We start from the raw sequence: 24,035 nt of genomic DNA on the forward strand, positions 1-24,035 counted from the left end.
ACATTATGACTTTTCCAGCTCTCTCTCAGATCATTCATTCTGGGGGAACTCAGCTACCATGTCATGAGAACCATCACACAACCCTGTGGAGAAGACCATGTAGTGACAAACTGAAGTCTCTAGCCCATAGCTTTGTGATTACCCCATTTCAGGAGCAGATCCTCCAGCCCTAGTCAAGCCTTTGCTGCAGCCCAGCTAACTGCATCCTCGGCTGACAGCTTAATATTCTGAGCCAGAGCCACTCAGAGAAGCTGCTCCTAGATTTCACACTCTCAGGAATTGTGTGAGGTAATAAGGTTATTGTTTTAAGATGGTAAGTTTTGGAGTAATTTGTTACACAGAAATTGCTAACTGCTACAGGCCCCTAACAGAGCTTTGGAAGAGGCCATGCAAGTGAGAGGCCTAGAAGTTTGAGTTTCATAAGTTTTACAACAAATTGGTCTCTGCCTATGTTAAGTCTACTAAATTGTTGTGGCATTGACAGCTAGTTTTCCACCAAAATTTGTTCTTTCTTTCTTCCACAGCAGCTGTAACTAGGTCATGCCTGTCTAGCCACATGCCATACTGTCTAGCCTCCTTTGCTGCATAGTGTTTCATGTGACTAAGCACTTACTACTGGAATGCAGCACAAGTTATGCGTGTCCTTCTAGACTGTACTTTCAAGAGACTAGGCATTGTTCTCCTTTCCTCCATCTCATAGGCCAGGATGGTGACAAGTAGAGTGACCTTACAAGCCAAGATCGAAGATGGCAGAAACTCTATCCTGCCAAGTTCCCGAATGACTTCATGGAGCTGAACACTTCCAGACTTGAACACCCCTCTGAACCACTTTGTTGGAGAGAAATAAGCTTCTATTGTGTTTGAATGATTATATTTTAAGGCCTATGTTTTATTTTATTTTTTTTTAAGATTTTATTTATTTATTCATGAGAGGAAGAGAGAGAGAGACAGAGAGAGAGAGAGGGGCACAGACATAGGCAGAGGAAGAAGCAGGCCCCATGCAGGGAGCTCGATGAGGGACTTGATCCCGGGTCTTCAGGATCAGGCCCTGGAATGAAGGCAGGCACCAAACTGCTGAGCCACCCAGGGATCCCGAGGTCTATGTTTTTTTGTTGTTGTTGTTTATTTTTAAAAAATATTTTATTTATTTATTCATGAGAGACAGAGAGAGAGAGAAAGAGAGAGGCAGAGGGAGAAGCAGGCTCCATGCAGGGAGCCCGACATGGGACTCGATCCCAGGTCTCCAGGATCAGGCCCTGGGCCAAAGGCAGGCACTAAACCGCTGAGCCACCAGGGCTGCCCCAGAGGTCTATGTTTTAAAATGAGCAAGACTACTTTAACTAATTAGTTATGTTCTTCCAAAATTATTTTTCCCCTGGATCTTTGATGCTATTTGTTAATTTATTAACTTTTATTAACTTTTCCTTTTAAGATTTACTTTTATTTATTTATTTTAGAAAGAGAACACACTTGCCTGCATGTGAGAGGGTGGAGGGCCAGAGGAAAGACTCTCCAAGCAGATTCTCCATTGAGCATGGAGCCTGATGGGGGGCTCCAGCTCATGACACACAAGATCAGGACCTGAGCTAAAACCAAGAGTCGGATGCTTAACCCACTGAGCCACTAAGGCACCCCTAAGCCTTTTTATTGATGTACTTGGTTTTAAGTCCTGGTTCCACCACTCAGTAGTTATGTAATTAGGATAATTATTTCTCTGAGCTTTAGTTCTTCTTTGAGGTTTATAACTTCATCTGTAAAATGGAGATGATACATTCTTCATAGCCTGTTATGAGAATTAGTGATATAATGTTTACAAAACACTGCCTGGACCATAGGAAGAACTCAGTAAATAACAGCAATTTTTATTGTAATAATAATAATTACTATTTAAAGTTATGTATTTAAGTAATCCCTACAGCCAACATGGGGCTCAAACTCATGACAGCAAGATCAGGAGCCATATGCTCTTCTGACTGAGCCAGCCAGGTGCCCTGTTTTTATTATTAATACTACCTATGCATTGTTGCACCTTGGACAGAGCATAAGATTTAAAGCCTAAGTTCAAATTCTGTCACAAAAGTGACAGATGTGATCTGGAATAAATTTATTCAGTCTTTCTCCATCTTAGGCTCATTTATATTGTTGAACATCTAGCTTCCCTAAATATCTTTATTTTCATTCTAAGCCTATCCAGAAGAGTTGTAAACCAGACCCATAGCAAGTTTGAATGAATGTTTTTATATTCCTGCAACAGGGGAAAGTGTGACTGAACATAATGGCATGTTCAGAACTAGACTGAACATGGTAACTGAGCCCAAGTGAGCAAGAGACCAGGATGGGGAACCTGAAAAATGTATCTAGTGATTTTTTTTTCTATTGCCATGAAGATCCATGTCACTCTACAAGGGAATGTTTGACTTATTCTGAATTAAAATCCTGGGAAGATATGGTAATTATCTGGATTGATGTGCTTAGCCTATCCCTTCTGTTGAGGAACTCCTACTCCACTTCTCACAACCCTTGAGGTGTTGTCAGTTGCAGTGTTCCATTTTACTACATCCTCTCTCTCATTCCACATGACCAGAAATGTCGGTAAAAAGCTTCCCTATCACATTTAAAGAGAACCTGTCAGAACAGGGGAGACTGAGATGGAGAAAAGCAGCAGTGAGAGAGAGCCTGATTGGGTAGCTCGAGCTCCTGGATTCATCTGTGCCTGAAGCTAGATGACACCCCAGACTTCCAAGCCACATGAGCCAATACATTTCCTTTTATTGCTTATACTTATTTGGACTGGGGTTTTGTAACCCAAAGTGTCCTGGATAATAGGAACTTTTGCAAAATGCACATGCTCCAAGTCTGGACTTTCTGATGCAGTTGTGTCTGAAACAAGGCTGAAGCATAAGGGGTTTTTTTTTTTCTTTCTCTTTTTTATTTTTATTTCATTATTATTTTTTAAATTTAAATTCAATGCATGAGTATTCTTTTAAAATTTCTCTAAATTCTACCTCTCTGCCCAAGTTAAGAACCACTACTTTTTTGTTTGTTTGTTTGTTTGTTTAGGATTTCAAGTTCACAGGACAGAATTGATCATACTCTGTTCATGGCATGGTATCATAGTTGGTCCATGCAATATCCCAGTCTTTCTGTTTATTTCATTTTTTTAAAGTTTATTCTTTTAAGATTGTATTTATTTATTCATGAGAGACAGAGGAGAGAGAGAGATAGAGAAAGAGAAAGAGAGAGAGAGAGGGAGAGAAACAGCCTCCATGCAGGGGGCCCCATGTGGGACTCCATCCCTGGTCTCTAGGATCACGCCCCAGGCTGAAGGCGGCGCTAAACTGCTGAGCCACTGAGGCTGCCCTCTGTTTATTTCATTTTTAAAAAATATTTTATTTACTTATTTGTCAGAGAGAGAGACAGCACAAGCAAGGGGAGTAACAGGCAGAGGGAGAGGGAGAAGCAGACCGCCCCCCCATGAGCAGGGAGCCCCATATGGGGCTAGATCCCAGGACCCTAGGTAAATGACCTAAGCAGAAGGCAGACATTTAACTGACTGAGCCACCCAGGCACCCTATTTATTTAATTTTCTTGCCATACTCCACTTCCATTATCACTGCCCACAAAGACTGATGGTCTCATCATTTTAATGTATTAAATGAGTGTCTTTGTATCTGTTTTTGTAAAATGTGTTTTGTTGTTTTCTATGCATGCATTTCTCAATTACAAAACAGAATTTTGTTACATAGCCTATTTTTTTTTTACTTTAAAGAAATTAACGGACTCTATTTTTTAGAGCAGTTCCAGGTTTACAGAAAAATTAAGCAGGAAGTACAAAAAGATTCTATATACTCTCCCCGTCCACAAACCAGTTTCCTCTATTATAAACATTCTGCATTAGTGATTAACTTTTGAACTTCAGCTGTCCTAATAGTCATAATAGGACAGTAGTGGGTGATAGGGGGTTATGTTGCCACTGGCAAACATAACCTTGTAGCTTCTCTTAGTAACAAAAAGCTTTGAGTTTGGTTAACTCACTAAAGTGTGAAAGTGCCGAGTTTGGGAATAAAGTCAGGAGAGAGAACACTGAAATATTCTTAAACAATGTACATTCATTTCAACCCGTTTTTATGAAGGTCTGCGAATTTCGAGAATTACACATCAGCTGTTCACCCCAAATTTGAGCAAGCTAACACCGGCATTCTTAATGTACAATTGTGGTTATGAACATTTAAAGTTATTTGATTTATATATTGCTATAATAAAGGTGTGTATTGCAAAAAAAAAAAAAAAAAAAAAAGAAGTGACACTGGGAGTGTCATTCACTCCCAGTAAATGACAATGCTTTTCTATGAATGAAAATAAAGAGATGTCTTGGAATACAGAAATAAATAACAACAAAACTCCAAACTCTATTATACAAGTAATGCTGGATCATGTAAAAGTTTCTTTTCTAGGGGATCCCTGGGTGGCTCAGCAGTTCGGTGCCTGCCTTTGGCCCAGGGCGCTATCCTGGAGTCCCAGGATTGAGTCCCACGTCAGGCTCCCGGCATGGAGCCTGTTTCTCCCTCCTCCTATGTCTCTGCCTCTCTCTCTCTCTCTCTCTCTCTCTCACTGTGTCTATCATAAATAATAAATAAATCTTTAAAAAAAAGTTTCTTTTCCTTCTGATTTTAAAACTCTTGACTCATCTTCAAAAAGGAAAAGGGCAGACAGAGGTCATTAGAAATATCGTAGCAAAGTTGCAAGTTCTGTGATTTTATATTTGTAAGAACTAGTTTCAAAGTAAGTTCTTAATTCAATTCTTTGAATTAAATAGAAAAAGAAAACTTAAATAGAATATTAAAATATTAAAAATTTAAATATTAAATAAATATTATTTTATAAAAATAAATAAAATATTAAAATTTTAAATATTAAATAAAATATTAAAACAGAATATTAAAATATTAAAATTAAATAGAAAAAGAAGAGTCAGCATCTGAAGAGAGATGATTGAAGTTCTTCTAATGGTGACTACTATGTGAAGATGTCATAGGACACCAAGATATCCACAGGAAAAAGAAATTTCTGTCGCTGCCTGTGAAGCTGTGGGCAAACAGGCACACAAAATTCCTGGGGGACAATAGTAAACCCCTCTGAGAGGTATTTTGGCAGTATCTGTCAAATTTTCATATGCATCTAGCTTCAGATCCAAGGAAATCTTGTTCAGTTTGGACTCAACTGGTATTTATTTCTTCCCAAAAGGAACAAAACTGGCTGTAAATCTCACTGAAAGCCTTGGTGGGGGCAGAGCACAGAGATTCTGATCAAAGATAGACAGGAAGCTGTGAGTGGAGAAAAGCTCTGCTCCCCCGCTGTAAGAAGCTGATAGCAAGTCAACACAATGTATCCAAAGGAACACTAACCCCCATAGCCATCATGTGGGGAGATATCTTAGTAAAATCTCAAGCTTTGAGCTGATGTAGATTTTGAGAATTTTAAATGACTTCTAAGGAAGGAGTTTTTCCTGGGCAAACTGGTCTATATTAAGAATAGTGTTACTTGGAGGAAGATCAGTAAAGCCTAGATAATAAATGAAATACAGTTGAGAACAGAAACATTTCCCAGGAGTTGCCTAAGAATTTCCACTTGTTTAGTGAAAAGATTGGAATGTGGCACACAGAACTCTTCTGTGCAGTATTCATTGTACTATTTGGTGTGGATATAATTAGTGACCTACGTGCATTTTCTTTTATACTGTGATTCAGTCAGCTTCAACTGGTCTATTATTGTTTTCATAAAGTCCCAAGCTGTAGATAATGACCCAGATGGTGGACCCAGACAACACTTGCAGTCAGTTGTTCCAATGAGGTGACCTGGTACACTGTGGCCCTGGCAGCAAGGTGCCTGAGTGTTCTATCTGGTGTGCTGCCCGTTACAATGGCATTGGGCAAAGAAGCAATGTTCATCATGGTGACTATGGCCCCACAAGAGAGGAGCATTTTGTGTTTAGCCTGTTCTATTCCAGAAGGCAAGGAAGTATATCATATATTATAGAAATAGTTTTATGTAGTAAGTAATGTTTAAGTTTTTATGCTCTAAAGCACTGCTTCTCTAAACATTACTGTACATCAGAATCACCTACAATGCTATTAAAACACAGATCAGTGGGCCCCACTCTCAGAGATTCTGACTCAGTAGGTCTGTAATGGGGTCCAATAATGTGCATGATAAGCCTCCATTATCTAGAACATTGACATGATAAATTTTTTATTCCTCATAATGCTGAACTAAAAATTTAAGATGTTACTGCCAACTGGTAATGAAAGCTGGATGCTCGTTACAACTGTCCCTGCTTCCTTTCCTGTACCAAAGGCTTCTGGGACCACACTGCTGTACTTCCTTCATCCTCTGCCAAACACCCACCTCCAAATTGGAATCTAAAACAGGGATTTCACACTTCTCTGTTATTAATTTCTCTCTTCTCTTTTCTCCAGTTCCTGGTGCTAATATGTAAAAGAATAATGACTAATATATGGCAGTATATAATTGAGCAATTGGGTTTTAGGAGTTCAAAGAAAGGGACAATCTAGAAAGACCCAAGATGGAATTGAAATGTAAGCTTGACCTTGACAGAAGGATGTCATTTGGCTAGTCAGGCAAGAGACAGCATACATTTCAGACCAAGGCAGCATCTTGGCTAAAGGTCCAGAAGTGGGACAAGTGGAGAGACAGGTCTGCGGGAGGGTTGCAGGCTGGAGAGAACTAACAAGGAAGACTGAACAGCTAGGGTGGGGCTAGAGGGCCAGGGAGAGCTCAGAGTGGATTTACTAAGACATGGGAAGGTGCTGAAGGTTTTATAGTGATTAAAGGCTTGTTTCAGGCAGATTAGTTAGTCAACGGAGTGTGCAAGATGGCTCGACAGTGGAGGCCACGGAGCAAGCAGGCTGTTCTAGAAATTCAATTCTGTACAAGCCAGCACCAGGTTCCTTCTTATAGCCTGAAATGCATTTAATTCACAATGTAAGACATCCTTAGATATTACCTCAGTGTATCTGGGCAAGCTGGGCCACATCATGTTCTGCTGACTTTCTTGTATTTAAACTTTCTAAAAATCACTTTTACTTATTTTCAATACTTTATATGTAATTGTTCAAGCTGCTTTTAAATAAAGCATTTTCAAGCCTAAAATGCTATTCTTTCCATTTGACATTGTTGGTCATTATTTCCAAATTAGCCTTTAATTTCCTTGCACTGCCTCACCTTCTCATCCCTCCAGGCCTTTTCCTTCCATCCTCAATAACCTTTCCCATTTCATAATCTAAATCTAAATTATCTTTACATTCTCTTTCCACCTGGCTTAGTTTAGAGGTAAGCATTTCTTTTTTGCCTAATGATTAGAGTCACAAAAATATACAGTGACAGATGGGTTTCCCCTCCAATGTTGCTCCGATTTAATTTATGTCATATATGATTCATAGATGATCTCAGGATAAAAATGGAATATGTTCCTCATTTGAATGTGGGAATATGAACACTGTCCTGTATGTTATATGTGTAACCACATTTCCCTAGGTCACACTCATGAAACAGCAGCATGTGGCTTAGTCTTTACTAGCAAAATATGGAAATCCCAGGCCTCAGCTCCTTCACAGAAGCTTTAGGGTATCTTCTTCAGAGGGTGTCTTCCTGGTTCCCATCATCCCCAATTGCCCTCCTGATGTCAGCCCTGTGCTTCCCACTACCCTGACATCCACCTCACTCAACACAGGCGTATTTGTGGTTGCTCCTTAATTCCATTCTTAATGGCTGTCATACCACCCTTGTCTCTGGCCTACTCTCTTCCTGGATGTGCTTTGTATTCGGGATGTGTTCTTTATTACTGTCCCTTTCTAGGATCAAAGCCCATGCCAGCGGCTGGGCTGAGCTGCAATCACAAAGATACTTATTGTGCTGCCTCATAGCCATGCTCCCTTTGATCTCCTCTAGCGCACCCAGATCAAGCACGTGTGCCCCAACTCTCCGCAGGGAATAAGCGGAATCATGAATTACATTGCAAGATTCCTATAGCTGATTTCATAAACTTTGAACAATTTTATTATCATAGTTTTTATAAAATTTTGTCCTTGGGTAATTTGGAAATGATGGTGAGGTGCATTTCTGCACTCTTCATGTTTCTTAGTACTCCCCTACACATGGCCTCAATGGGATCTCTGAAGTTCTCATTCAAGTCAGGTGAATCTCTGACAGCCCCTAAATACCATCAAAATGTCTAAATTTCCAGTGTACACAAATTAGGTCCCGTTCATTCATTCAAAATACTTTTTGAGCATCTACTCTGGGTCACATCGTTCTTAGAACTTGAGTGGTAGCAATGAACTAGGCAAGCAAAATCTCTGCTCTCAGAGAATTTATACATAAAAATAATTTCAGATAGTGATAAGTGCTATGAAGAAAATAATATGAGGTAATATGATAGACAGTGATGGTGAGGGAAGCCTTGCTGAAGAGGTAACATTGATCTGAGACCTCCATGATAAGAGAGAGGTGGCCACATGAAGCCCTGGGCAAATACAAAGGAAGAAAATTAAGTGTAAAGACTTGAGTTGGAAGTGGGAGGCCAGTCAACCTGGACTGTAATATAAATGGAGGATGGGGTATGAAGGAAGTAATAAGGGATGAGATAAGAAAGGTAGGTAGGGGTCACATCATATAGGGCCTTGCAGGCTTGGTAAGGAGGTTTGATTTTATCTGCATGCCATAGGAAATCATTGAAGAGTTTTTTTTTTTTAATTTATTTATGATAGTCACACAGAGAGAGAGAGAGAGAGAGAGAGGCAGAGACATAGGCAGAGGGAGAAGAAGGCTCCATGCACCGGGAGCCCTACGTGGGATTCGATCCCCAGTCTCCAGGATCGCGCCCTGGGCCAAAGGCAGGCGACAAACTGCTGCGCTACCCAGGGATCCCAAATCATTGAAGAGTTTAAGCAGTTAGAAGATCATGATCTAAGGGTGTTTTCCCCAACTAGTGTTTTTTAAAATTAAGATATAATTCACACAACAAAAACTTTATTATTTTAACTATACAATGTATTGGTTTTAGCATGACATAATGAATACAACCATTACCACTCATTCCAGAACATTTCCATCACCCCAAAAGAAATCTCATACCTGTTAGCAGTTACTCCCCTTGGCAAATAGTAGTCTGCTTTTCATCTCTACAGATTTGCCTGTTCTGGACATTTATATAAATAGAGTCATACAGCCTGTTGTGCCTGGCTTTTTTTGCTTAGCATAATATTTCAAGGTCATTTATGTTGTATGTAACAGTACTTCATTCCTTTTTATGGCAGAATAATATTCCATTGTAGGTATAGACCACAGTTTGTTCATCCCTTCATCTGTAAATGGACAGTTGGGCTGTTCCACTTTTTGAGTTTTATGAATAATGTTGCTATGAACATTTGTGTAGAAGGTTTTGTATGACTATATGCTTTCATTTCTTTCTTTGTATCCTTCTTTGAAGAAATGTCTAAGTCCTTTGCCCATTTTTATATTGGGTTATTGGTCTTTTTATTGTTGAATTGTAAGAGCTCTTTTTATATTCAGGATACTTGGCCCTTATCAGACATATGATTTGCAAAAACTTTCTCCCATTCTCTGGGTTATCTTTTCACTTTCTTAATAAAATTTTTTACCTAAGTTTTTAAAAGATTATTCTGCCTATGTGGAAGATGGACTGTTAGGGAGAATGAAGGGTGGCAGGGAGAGAAATTAGGAACTATTGCAGTGATCCAGGTAAGAGATGACAATAGCTTGGATGGTGGAAAAAGTTCTAGCTTTAAATCATCATGGCCAGCTCTAGTTGTGTAGTGCTAGATTAGCTGTCTGAAGTTTTGTTATACTTTTTATTGTTTTGAGCCCGAGAGAAAATTGTAACACAAATAATATTCATGTGGCTTGTCCATAGAGTCAAAAATCAGCTTCATTATGTAGCCTTAAGTGGCTCTGGATTTACTACACAAGTCCTGACCATGGCTATAGACTTTGGAGATCCAAATTGCAAATCTCACCCATACAAAGATGCTAAATTTTAGAAATAAACTAATATAAAAAAAATTCCTCTACAGAAATGGAAACTCTTAAGGTAAGGAGAATGTGCCATTTTAGGGGTTAAGGTAGAAAACTCAAAGGCCTGTGCCTGGGCCCTCCATCCCTAGCAATGAAGTTTCCTCGGGTAATCAAGGAGAAATTGGGGTGGTATGAAAGCTATGGTTTATTCTGACTATAAGAGCAAAAGAAATGGAAGAATGAAATCAAAATAAAGGATGAAAAGATGACTAACTGGAGGGAAGGTGAACTTTTAAAAAAAAGATTTATTTAGTTATTTTAGAGAGAAAGAGAGTGTATAGAGGGAGGGGCAGAGGGAGAGAATTCTCAAGCAGACTCTGTGCTGAGTGGGGAGCCAGACTGAGGGCTCGATCCCAGGATCCTGAGGTCATGACCTGAGCCAAAACCAAGAGTTGGAGACTTAACCAACTGAGCCACCCAGGCACCCCTGGAGGGTGAATTTTTTAAAGGAAGCTTTTGAAGTCTGTTGAGGCTGCTATAACAAAATGAATGGCTTATAAAAACAAAAATTTAGTTCTGGGAGCTGGAAAGTCCAAGATAAGGCACTGCCAGATTTGGTGTCTGGTGAGAGCCCGCTTCTTGGTTCATGACTGCCATCTTCTCACTTTGATCTCTCCTAGTGGAAGGGAGCTCTCTGGGGCCTCTTTTATAAGGCCGCTAAGCTCATTCAGAGGAGTTCCAACCTCATGGCTTAATTACCTCCCAAAGATGACCACTTCCAAACAAAATCTTATTGGCCATTAGGATTTAAAACAATCTGTAGTAGAAACAAAATGAGCACTTAGTAGATAGACTAGACATATAGGAAGATGAACATGAGCTCTTGGCAATAAGGATGGATATATGCAAAAGGAATAAGAGATGTACTAGGGTCTAATTCTTCATAAAAAGGTAAAGATGTTTTCAATTATTATTAGTTCAGGAGTAGTGAATGGGCCCATTAAGAAACAAAAGAGGTAAGATCTCGGAGTCCTTGCTCACAAGAAACCAGATTCACCAATGAACTCAGAGGTTCCTCTGAAAAGAGCAGATGAATCCACAGTAAAAGCACTGAAGAACAATCCTTTGAAGACTGGGATAGTTCTACCAAGTAGTAGATTCTTTGTGACCCCAAAGAATTTGTACAGATTTGAGAAGGGATGACCAGGAAGAAGGCGACATTATACTCAAATCATTGTTTTATGTGGGTTTGATTCAGAGACAGTTAATGCAGGTGGCAAGTAGGTCTTGCCAGTATCTTGAGGACACATTACAGAGAAATTTATAGAATTGGCATGCTAATGGAAGGCACATCAGAGATGAGGAATAAAAATGGAAAGCCAGACAGAATACTAGAGTCTAGGCCCAGATCAGATGTTGGGTTGATGGGAAAATATTTTCCAGGTGAGACTATCCAACATGGGTAGCAGAAAGTGGTCAAGATTTGTTTGAACAGTGTAGCTTTGGGTAGCCTTAGAAATTATTGATTTCAGGACGCCTAGGTGGCTCAGTGGTTGTGTGCCTGCCTTCAGCCCAGGGCGTGATCCTGGAGCCCTGGGATCGAGTCCCACATCAGGCTCCTTGCGTGGAGCCTGCTTCTCCTTCAGCCTGTGTCTCTGCCTCTCTCTCTCTCTCTGTCTCATGAACAAATAAATACAATCTTAAAAAAATTACTGATTTCATATCCTTCACTAAGATAAGCCTATACACATTAAATGCTAGAGGAACATGCTAGGAAAACTATTTCTGGGGCCAGAGGGCAAAGAGAAAACAAAGGAAGGAAGGCCTTCAAACTAGCCCTATGTGTGTCAGAAAAGGAAAGGAATCAATTTAAGAAGTTGGTTAAACTTTCAGAAATTCAACGGAGTCTCTGTGGAAGTAGCAAGGTAATACAGAGGGGAATGAAGCAGTATAGGCATATACTAGTACATCAGTTAAAGATGTCCTGGACACAGATGCTATTCAAAGGCCTGGAATATACAAAAGTTGAGGAAACAGTGAATCAAGGAGCCCACTAGAGAATAACTAATTCACACAGACCATGAGAAATACAGGCTCTAGTTCAGGAATCTGCTAAGAGTGATTCTTCAGCTGAATCAAATATGACAACTAGGCAAAAACCTCTTTCCTAGACAGATTTCATAGTCCTAAGCAATTAAATAGCAAGAAGCTACAGAAGCATCTTCTGTAGTCTAGGACCAAAAAGGCCTGCTCATGGGTTGTTAATGAAACCCACAATTACTTCAACATTGGGATGCCAGAAACATGAGCTAAAGGGAGAATGCAAAATTAGAGATTATGAATATGTAGAAGGGCAGGGCCATGTCAAATAAAACCTAGTGATTTTATGTGCACATTTTTTTAAAAGATTTTATTTATTCAGGAGAGACACACAGAGAGAGGCAGAGACATAGGCAGAGGGAGAAGCAGGCTCCCAGCGGGGAACCTGACATGGACTCAATTCCAGGACTCTGGGAGTCCTGAGCCAAAGGCAAATGCTCAACCACTGAGCTACCCAGGCATCCCTATGTGCACATTTCTAACTTTGCAAGATTGTAATGTCAAAAAAAAAAAAAAAAAAAAAGAAGAAGAAGAAGAAGAAAGAAAGAAAAAAGATTGTAATGTCCCAAACGCTACTATCTTAGAAAGAAGACTATGGGTAGAGCCCTAGCACCCATCCCATATGAAGATAAATAGTGTCAAAATTAACTACCTAATGGGAGATTGACCCTGATTCAGTGTAAATTCAGAGACTGTGGACCTCAGATAACTAGCCTAGATTCACTGGCATCATGAAGAGGTTAAACCAAGATATTTTCTTGATCCTACTTCCTCTTGTCCAGTACTACTGAATCGCTGCTAGGGTCTTTGGTACACTAACTCTGGGCTCTGGAAACATAATTTTGTTTGCGATAAGAAAATTAAGTTGTTTTTCCAGATTTGGTGGGTTGGGGGCCAGTGCTGTGATGGTCTTTGTTCTGTTAAGTCTTAGAGGCTTGAAACACAGGCCATTCTGGAGATGCAGTCAGTATGCACCCTAGAGGATCTCTATCCATTCCACAGAAGACAGCCCATGTTGTAGCTGCCAAAGACACCCCAGCTGTATTTGGTGGCAAAGACCCTTCTAGCTGAGAGTGGGCAGAAATAAGAAATTGGAGAGGATAAAATCTGGGCTTTAATTTCTTTGGATCTTTAATTCACAAGTGCAAGAGAATATGATTTTGCACTTTAATTCTTTTGACCTCTGAAATCTTTGTACTAATTTGCATGGAACTTAATTTTTAACTTCAATTTCCTCCCAGGAAACTCCATAAGAAAAAGCAGTTAAAAAAAAAAAAAAAAAAAAAAAGAAAAAGCAGTTAAGATTACATTTGGGACTTCATATGTTGAGGAGATTTTTATGATTTAATATATTTATGTTGTTATTTTATCTCATTGCCAAACCTTTGATGAACTACATTGGACAATTTGGCTGGACATATTTTGGGAAGGGAAATAGAATATAGAAAGAATTTTTAGCTTTGGATGCAGGTTTTAGAATTAATTTAATTAATGTGTTATTCTGACCCATTTCAGAGCCTCCCAGAGTTAAAAATAAAACACTGCCCACCAGCATTCCAGAAGAACTGCAGTTGGTGTTGGGGAAATAATCTTTTGAAAGTAGGGGACCAGGATCACTAAGGTAGATTGTTAACTTTGTCTCCATGGGCAGCCGCACCACTAGCTAATGGTTAAGCTTAATGGAGTTAAAAAAGAAAAATCTGGAGAATGTTGGAGGAAGGGAATCTTCTTTCCTGTGACTTCTTGGTAACCTTCCTGGTCTTTTCTCCTCATCATTCACTCCTCCCAGAACGTGTCAGACTTACTGCAGGCACAAGCAGTGCTGGCCATGCCAGCAGGCTCCTCCACTGTCTCCCTCCTCCTTACTCTTGGAGATCTGCCTTTCTGCTACACACGTGTTCCACCCTGTTCTTCCATGCTGTGAGTATTCCAAGAGCAGCACTCTGCCCTGCACAGGGGGTCTGCGGTGACCCACATAACCTGTGACTGGGTAGGAAGCCTGTCTAGGGATGCCTGGGTGGCTCAGCGATCAAAGCATCTGCCTTTGGCTCAGGGTGTGATCCCGGGATCAAGTCCCACATTGGGCTCCCTGCATGGAGCCTGCTTCTCCCTCTGCCTGTGTCTCTGCCTCTCTCTTTCTATCTCTCATGAATAAATAAATAAAATCTTAAAAAAAGAAAAGAAAAAGGAAGGCTGTCTAGCTGTGAATTCACAATTTTAGGATGCACCCACCTGCAGGTAGCACAAGCCTTCAATATTAGCTCTTTTACTGATAAAGGTCATCTTTTTTTTTAAATTTATTTTTTATTTGTGTTCAATTTACCAACATACAGAATAACCCCCAGTGCCCGTCACCCATTCATTCCCGCCCCCCGCCCTCCTCCCCTTCTACCACCCCTAGTTCGTTTCCCAGGGTTAGCAGTCTTTACGTTCTGTCTCCCTTTCTGATATTTCCCACACATTTCTTCTCCCTTCCCTTATATTCCCTTTCACTATTATTTATATTCACACAAGCCAAAAACCTAGGAATCATCTTTCAAGTGAAAGGTCATCTTTTGATTGCCATTTGCGTGACTTCTGTATTTGCCTTTCAGTTGGTTCTTAAGTTGGGCTGGGAATGTAAGTAGAGCTGACAGGCTTGCTTATTAGTTAGGTGTGGAGTATGAACGAAAATGATAGATCAAAGATGATTCCTATGTTTTTGGCTTGTGTGAGTAAGTAGATAGTGGTGCTATATCATAATATAGAACCTTAATTCTGAGATTAGAGGTATGCAAGAGGTGAGAATGACTAGCATGTGAGAGGGAGGTTGTACCCGTGATGAGGGATTTAGGGGAGGGTAAGTGGGTACTACACATACAGTGACAATGACTTGTAGGGGTGGGATGGCGTGGAACCTGGGAGAGTGAGTAGAAGGCCACTGATATAGTTCAGGTAAGAGATAAGGTCTTCAAGTAGGGTATTGGAATAGAAAGAGGAATTAATATAGGAGACATTTAGGAGGTAGGCTCAGTGGATATGGATAGAGGGATGAAGGAAGGGAGTTGAAGACACTCCAAGGTTTTAAGTTTATGAGCTTGCCCATCTAAGTCAAACATCTGGTAGTGACAAATGCTGATTTGATAGATTTTGTCATTTTAAATATAATAACTCTTTTAGCCACAATGAAGACAGACAGAATGGAGGGAAAGCAAAATGAAAGATAAACTTCTCAAAAGTGTAAATCTCCTATTCAAAGAAAAAAAGAAGAAACTATCCAAACCCCTTAAATCAGCCTGTAAGAGTAATATTTTAGGTTCAGACAGTCTTCCTTTTAGATGTGATACACTATATCAGGAGTTGGAAAACTTTTGTATAAGGAGACGGATAGTAAATATTTTAGGCTTTGCTGACCTTATGATCACTGCTGTAACTACTCAACTTTGCTGTTGTAAAGCAAAAGCAGTCTTAAACAGTAGGTAAATTAATGGCATGGCTGTGTCCAATAAAACTTTACTTATACAACAGGCAGTGGGCTGGATGTGGCTCACAGGTATAAGTCACAGTTTGCTGACTTCCACAACTTACATAATACCTTACACATTTACCTTGCCTTCAACTCTTAGAAGAAGGCAGTGGCAGGGCACCCGGGTGGCTCAAACATCCCACTCTTGATTTCTGCTCAGGTCATGATCCCAGGGTCATGATCTCAGGGTTGTAAGATTGAGCCCCACATCAGGCTCTGAGCTGAGTGTGGAGCCTGCTTAAGATTCTCTATCTCTCTTTCTCTGCCCCTCTGCCTCCCTGTGCTTGAGTGCATGCATCTCTCTCTCAATCTCTCTCTCTCTCTCTCTCTCACACACACACACACATACACACAGAAGAGGGCATTGGCTAGTCCCAAGACTAGTTAATAAAAGAAGGTCATGCAATGTTATATGAGGTTGGAAGGAGAGTAGTGCTCTTTTGACAAATAAGGTCCTAAGTTATAGTAGCAAGGGGAATATGACTCCCATATATAGGTATGTTGAGAGCCATTGGAAGAAGATTCACAACCTGATGCAAGGTGTCTGAATTTTTAAATGAGATGGCCAAAGCGGGGGGCTGGGGGGGTAGAAAACAAATCTTGACAGCCCATGTCCTTCTGACCACATCTCTACCATCAGGATAATAACATCCCTCTTCTTCCATCTAACAGCAGGAACAAGTAGAACAAAGAAAGGTTGTGACTCATGTCTATGGCAGGGACCGAAGGGACTTCCAGGTCACAGGAAGAGGACAAAGGCTTGCTAGGGTTGGCGAAGGGCCCACTGCTGGAGAGGGAAGGTGGGGACCACATAGAGGGAGAAACAAAGTGAAAGCACAGTAGAAGTAGGGGAGAAGAGGGTGGTATGATGACAGACAAGGCATCTATGAGAATCCTTTCCATCATTAAGGGAACATCCATGGAGAAGCAACCTCAAAGTCTGGTCAGTGAAGTCTATGCTCATGGACCATGCTCAGAGGTGAATTGGTTTAATAAGGAGGCAATGGTGAGCTTCTTTCCTCTACCAGAGTCATACAGCTTGAAGTCTGTCTGTGGGAATGACTGAGTTAAGAATTATTTGACCCCCCTTCTATGGTGTACGTGTGTGTTCACTTGGCCAGAGAACGGGTACAGATCATCCCCCAGCAATACCAGCCAATGGCAAATATGAGAGACAATGAATAATGTAAGTGAAAACAAGAGAAGCCAGGAGAATTCTGATGTGCTATTAGTTTTATGATCCTAAAACCACAGAACTAGAAAGGTCTGTGAAAGAGTATCTGACCTAGTCTTCTGCCTTTAAGAAAAGTTAGTCTTTGTTAATGATGTGCCTGACAAAAGACCAGGCATTCCCCCTCAATAATCCATTCCACTCTTTTTTCATTCTGGCAGTCTGGAGGTTCTTGATGTCCAACAGAAATCTCTCCTACTTTAATCCCCTTTTCTCTTACTTGATCTTCTGTGCTATACACAAAACAAAAACCCTTTGCAGTTCTTAAGACACAGTGGAGGATCATTTATTAGGGCATTTGAACATGAGGAATATTCACACCACAGAATTGTGATGATGAGTCTGCCAGTGTTGGCTCAGTGGCCCAGATCACTTAGTGCAGACAGGGTGGTGCAGATTATAATGGACAAATTAAAAATAACCTTGTCAGTGGCCATTTCAGGTAAAGAATATATGTTTTATGAAATAAAGGTCATTTATTACTGTGTAGAAAAAAACTACTGTTGTACAGGCCAAAATAGACATTTGAAAAGGAAAAGAGCTGCAAAAACAAGCAGACATTGATGAATCTGTTCAAGTGAGAATAGCATTCACATCTCCTTTAGTTGTGCTGGAAGCAATTTCAACAAATCCTGTTAGCAATTTCCTCACACTCCTTTCTGCAGGCAATCAAGAATTTTTCACAATAAGTAAATATGGCTTGCTTTTTTATTACTGCATATGGCTTTTTTTTGGAGGATTATTTTAAGGAAACACGTATCACCAAGTGGACTTTTTATACTGTGAGAATTGAAAAACATAACCTATCTGTTGTTTTCAAAATCATTAGATATTTAGGGTTTCTCATAATGTGTTACATTTTTGTTGTTGTTGCTTTCAGGTAAAGCCAGATATCTTTACTTGACGCAAAATGACAACAAATCCTGAATCCATTCTTTATTTAATGTAGTTTTGTTAGATAAAATGTTCTCTAATCGCACAAAGCTTTTAAATTTATATATTTATTTATTTTGATCATTAAACACATCCCATTTTAGATACCACTGTGTATCAGGCTAGGCTAGGCACTGCCGTGGTAACAAATTAACTCTCAAATCTCAGTAGCCTAACATAACAGAGGTTTATTTCTTGCTCACATTACATGTCATATTTCGGTCAGTAGGAAGCTGTCTTCCACACAGTCTCTTTAAATGTTAAAGGTCTTTAGTTTGATCATAACGTTCTTTTGAAGTTCAGAGTGATCTCATTAATTGTGTTACCCTTCATTTATCTTCTCTTAGGAGATTCCAGTTTTGTTAGCCTTTCCACCTGTTAGCATTCTTAGGTGTAGACAAAAGAATCAACTCCAGGTCATTCAAATGAGCACAGGCACTTATTAAGGGAAATGAGAAAGTCCAGGTAACCACTGGAAAGGCTGGAGGAACAGGTTCTAGACTGCGTTACCACCAATCTCAGCACCTAAATTATCTTTGTTGCAATAGGGAAACTACTGTTCCTATCTTTATCCCCAGAACAATGACATCAAAGCCACCTATGCTGGCAGAATGGATATGTAGACCCTGTCTGGTTTTTTTTTTTTTTTAAGATTTTATTTATTTAATCATGAGAGACACAGAGAGGGAGAGACATAGGCAGAGAGAGAAGCAGGCTCCCTGAGGGAGCTGGATGGGAGACTTGATCCCAGGACCCCAGGATCATGCCCTGAGCCGAAGGCAGATGCTCAACCGCTGAGCCACCCTGGCGTCCCAGGACCCTGTCTGTTCTTCACGTATTTTCTAATAGATGCAATCAAGAGCCAGAAAATAAGTTCTAGAAACTCACGCTGGATTCAGAGGCTAGGGAGATTAGGAAATGTTTACTTTCATTTTTTTAAAACTTTATTTATTATTTATTTATTCATGAGAGACAGAGAGAGAGGCAGAGACACAGGCAGAGGGAGAAGCAGGCTCCATGCAGGGAGCCCGACGTGGGACTCGATCCCGGGTCTCCAGGATCACGCCCTGGGCCAAAGGCAGCACTAAACTGCTGAGCCGTCCAGGCTGCCCAATGTTTACTTTTAGAATTTACTTTGGGAAGATAGAATTCACAATGTGGGCAACTATTGAAATCTTTCAAAAGATTTGGGACTGCCACAAATAAGAGATGATTACTATACTTTCTTTTATAGAACTCATTTTCTTTGTACGTACAAATTTCTTTTTTTCTATTATAGGAGTAATATAACCAGGGATAAGAAAGAAGTACTCATGTTGCCACTATCCTAACACAGCTACTGTTATTATTTTGGTATATTTTCTTTTTGTCCCTTTTCTGTGCAGAATTCTTTTCTATAAAATTGTATAATGGTAAATACTGATTTCCTAGTGAAATATTAAAACAAATATTTTCTTCATGTTGCCACATTATCTTCAAGATCATGAATTTTAGAGGCTGTGCAATCAGAACAGTTTCACTATGTAAATGCACTATGTAACTATAATTTTGTGATACAAGTCAATAGGTATAACTTTTCTGATTATAGTTGTATGCTTATTTCTTCATTTATGATGTGATTATATCAACATCTTGACAGTTACCTTATTTTCCAGTTTTCATCAAGATGTGTGACCTCACAGAGACATAGTCCAAGACTAAATGTAGATAGGAAAAGAAATGTGAAAACTTCAAGCAATTGGTTCACTTAAAGTACAAAAACATAATGTTCACTCTTTAGAATAAGGGGCTTTTAGTATGTCTCATCCATGCTGGCAGCCAGTCTTCCTTTATAAGATGCCAGATAATTTTTAAAAATTCCAGATAACTGTTCCATTATTCATTTGCTTATGTCATCATAAACTTAATATAATTTATAACCATTATATATAGCAAAATCCAATTTTGTTGAACTATACTCACCAAAAGAAAAAGTCACACACACTATAGCCTTAGGAAAAACCCATTAATTCATTTGAAGTATAAGTATTGTGCACTCACTATTCCAAAGAACTCTGCTAACCCCTGTGTGAACACAATGATAACATACAGTTTCTGCCAAGGGGACATGTAAAGTCTCTGATCAGAAACTTTTTTTTTAAGCAGCAATATGTTGTATTACCTTTTAAGTTTTACTTGAAGGCACTAAAAGAACATTGGATTGGTAGAATTTTCACAATCTTTTCTAGCACTGTGTGACTGGACAAGTTACCCAAACTCTCTGGGTCGCAGTTTCCTCATCTGTGAAGACAAGTTGTTAGACTGCTGAGTGCTCAGATTTCTCATCTCTAACTAACATCGTGAAAATGATGAAGTATCCCACAGGCTGTCAGTGGTTCTCTACCACAAAATAATAATACACATATATGTATTTATTCTATGCATGTATATTTACACACAGATATACAAAAGATACAGCTTTAGAAAACCTATGAAATGAGTATCCCATGTGAAATTCATGAAGTACTCAAAAAACCTTAGACTCTATCATGAAAAGAACAATCATCCCTTAAGAGTTGTAGATAGCACAAGTCTTAATCTGTTTCAATTCTGTGAAAATGCCAATCAACTGCTGGGCAAGATTCTCTCAAATGGAATCATTTCAGCTCATGTAAGTATAGTATGCAGTTAAAAGATTGCATTTTTAAGTGACTAATGGACAACCAGACTCTGAATAAGGTACTTTTCAAATGTGATCTCATTTAGTCCTCACAGCAGCCCGATGAGGGAGGTATTATTGTTTCACAGGCAAGAAAACTGAGACTCAGAAGGTTAAACAATTCGTCCAAAATGGCAGAGCTGTTTTCTTATCCAGGTCTGTCTGACTCCAAAGCCTATGCTCTTCTCGTCCCAACCTATTTTCTGGAGCTCTCTCTCCGAACTTAATTAACATCCATTTTCCTCTTATGATAAAAATCCTCTTATGAAATTATCTGAACTAATTTCTCATATCCTGATGTCAAAAAGAGCACAGTCACTTAGAGAATAGAGGTGACTTTCCGAATAAAGTTTAACATATAACTTTAACTAAAATGTTAAAGTTAATTTAACATTTAACATAAAACTAAACTAAAATGTCATTTTACATATATGTATATACATATACACACATACATGCATAGGCACTGGCATTAGTGCTATTAGGGCATAAATAATTCCCTTTGTATTCGTTTTTTTCCCATGTATTTTTCTGAAATGAGGTAAAGAAGAGCTTTCTCTCCTGAATCCCTAGCTGCTCAAAATTTGAGTCAGTTTCTTTCTGAGTCTCAATCATTCTCAAGTGAACCCCAAAGTAGTTTCCTTTTTTCTCTAAGCTTCCTTTGAAGGATCCTCATTTGTAATCCTTATTATTAACATGCAATTAGCACATCAGGCTTGCAAAACCTTTTACAATTATTGTCTAATACATTTTTCTAGTCTGGGAGACCAACATTTTACAGAAAAGCAAAATGAGATGTAGATATGTTAATTTCCTTGGGCAGAGTGACAGAGTGACTTTCTGCAGACACAGCCAAAGGAAAGCTGAGTAGTCTTGGATTTTTAGGAAAGAAACTCTGCTCCTTGAATGATAACATTTAACAGTTCCACTGATCCTATGATTGCAGACAACCCACTTCACTTTTGCAAACAGATCAGTGACAGAAGTGCCTCAAAAAAGACCAAAAACCAAAAAAACGAACCTAGAGTTCCAATTTATTACACAGAATTGATTCACCTTATTTTCTGGTTACTCTTCAAGGGTTTGCCCTTGAGTTAATTGATAAAAAGCTGCTTTAGCTCTTCATTCTTATCTTGAATTTGTGCATGGTTTTCAAAATGAGAGATGCAATGCTATTTTATGTACTATAGACTTCCTTGACATTGTTTTGGTTCGCTCTTTTAAATTCTGTATTCACATAAGATATGATGCTAAATAAATGTGAAAGAGAAGTTGCAGTTCTCCCCAGAAACAGAAGTCCTCCTGTATTTGACTTCTAGCCAGATCCACCTGAACATAGGTCCCTGTTTTTAAATCGATATTTTAAAGTTCACTTTACTGCTCACTCTTGGCAAGAGGAGCTTCCGTCTTTTAACCTTTATGATGACTAAGCTGAATGGGTCTTTGATTTGGATGAAAAATCATACAGCTAAAAAAAGGTAGTAAATCTCTGCTGTATGGCCAGTAAATAAGACCATGGCATATTATATTTGATTTCATGATGTTTGGGATTTGTAGTTAATAAACAGACTCTCCAGAATATTACAAATGAAATGCTAACTTTATTTAAAATTTTATTTTAGGTCATATGATAATTTGACAATAATTTTGATAGCTAAAAAGGAAATAAAACACCAGCAGAATTTAAGAAGCTGTTTCATCCTGTACATTTAGGATCAGGAAAATAAAACTCCAGTAACAGAAGGACTAGTATGTTTTATTAGGTAAAATCTGAGCAATGATCTTTAGGTTGACTTATTGGCAATTTTACAGATGAGATATAATTTAGAAAATTATATATAATTTAGAAAAGTATAATTTAGAAAATTCAGAAGGCAGATAATTTCATTGCTTGACTAATATTGGCAGTCCTCCTTGCAATTGATTTTTCTCTGAACTGTCCTTTAAGGATGTTTTCTTAAAGTTAATTACAATGATATTTTACAACTAGTTTTATTTAATATTTTGAATTAAATTATCTCTTTAAACATATTTATGTAAGGTCAGATTACTTGGGAAATCTGGAATAAGTGGAAATAAATTTATGAAGCTGTATCTAAAGTACATAAACATAACTTCAAGCTCTAGTGTGATAGACTTTAGTCTTTATAGAATTAGGAAAAAACTGAATTAGTAAAATGATGTTTCTGTCGCCAGATTAGGTAATTGACTCATTTTTCTTGGCAGAGGGAGTGAGGCTGTCATATACAGTAGTCACTTGACTGGTGATCCAGAATGACGGAGTCCAAATCTGGCTCTGTTGGCGAGCCACTAATGTCTGTTTATCAGATCCTCACCAATATAATGTCGTAATAATATTTGTAGACTTGGGTGGATGGTGAAAGATACTTTATCAAGTAACTACAAAATGCTTTGAAGGTTGCAAGTCCTGAATGTTATTAGATCATAACATACAGAGTAGATATGAAAAAACTGCTCACTCATTACTGTCATATTTGAATGGATTTCCTAGGATTGAGAAACTTACTTAGCTAAATATAGAGCCCAGTTGCTGGTGTTGGAGGAAAACTGCTATTCTAGACTCCCTGAGCAATAATATGTCAGTTTCTAATGTAGCCTGGATATAGAATTACATACACTACTTGACTTATTTGGTGTCTTTCAAACTGGTCCTCTGGAGATTTCACAATTTTAACTTTGAATTGCTTATTTTAGTATTACTTCTGGTCCCATCCAATCCTTACAGGCAGGGAACTACTTGCTTGAGTCCAATCACAGAAACATAAATGGTTCCACTACATATTGGTCTACCTATGACTCCTTTATTACAAATGCTCTGGATTATTGTGTCACTGGATGCTGGGAGCTCCAGTTTAGGGGCCAACTTGGTTATGTGAATTTGACTGTCTTCCCAACAGGTAGCAGTCCTGGGAATGACTTATCCTCTCTAAACCACCCATTACAGAAATGCCTTCATTAATAGCACTTCTGAGAATTTCCAAAGTAAAACAAACATAAAGTTTCAAAATCCTGAATATTAGCATGCACATACAATTACTTGATTATTAAAGTCTCTTCTAGTCCACAAATTCTACTATTAAAAGGGGAAAAAAGCTCTCCTGGAAGTTTCTACTTATCCCACCCAGTGGATGGTACCCAGGGTTGACCTGCTGCTATGTTGTGATTTCTTCCTTGTTCCATGAGTGTTCAGAAGAGACCTGGAACACTGGTGGCTTTAAAGTTGTTGGTTGCGCACTGAGGGACTCTTTCACCTTCTTGATAGTTTTGCTCTTTGTACAGAATCTAGGATAGCTAGACCTACCTAGGATAGCTAAGACCAGTTTTATTTCACAAAACTGAACTTAAAAACATAACTGAACTTAAATTTCTATTTCAAGTTCCCATTCTGCTTGATAGTAGAAATAGTTCAGTAGACTGCAGATAAGCTTATTTCCGGTTTCTTTTATCATTTCTAGTAAACTCCATGAATTCAGAATTTCCCCCTTTCCTTCCTC

The 24,035-nt window shown here is 38.9% G+C and overlaps 1 long non-coding RNA gene across 5 annotated transcripts in view; it reads left to right on the top strand.

The window, feature by feature from the left end:
- LOC140622241 (uncharacterized) overlaps positions 1 to 24,035 on the top strand; it is a 111,560-nt gene that overhangs the window by 36,415 nt on the left and 51,110 nt on the right. For 2 of the 5 annotated variants that reach the window (XR_012021989.1, XR_012021992.1), the window contains one exon: positions 701 to 1,436. The exons of the other annotated variants lie outside the window; for them this stretch is intronic. This is a non-coding gene — a long non-coding RNA (uncharacterized lncRNA). Of the gene's footprint in view, positions 1 to 700; positions 1,437 to 24,035 lie in introns of those variants that run through there. 5 annotated transcript variants of the gene reach the window in all.

Source organism: Canis lupus, chromosome 31 (assembly GCF_048164855.1).
Source record: "Canis lupus baileyi chromosome 31, mCanLup2.hap1, whole genome shotgun sequence".
Classification (NCBI taxonomy): domain Eukaryota; kingdom Metazoa; phylum Chordata; class Mammalia; order Carnivora; family Canidae; genus Canis; species Canis lupus.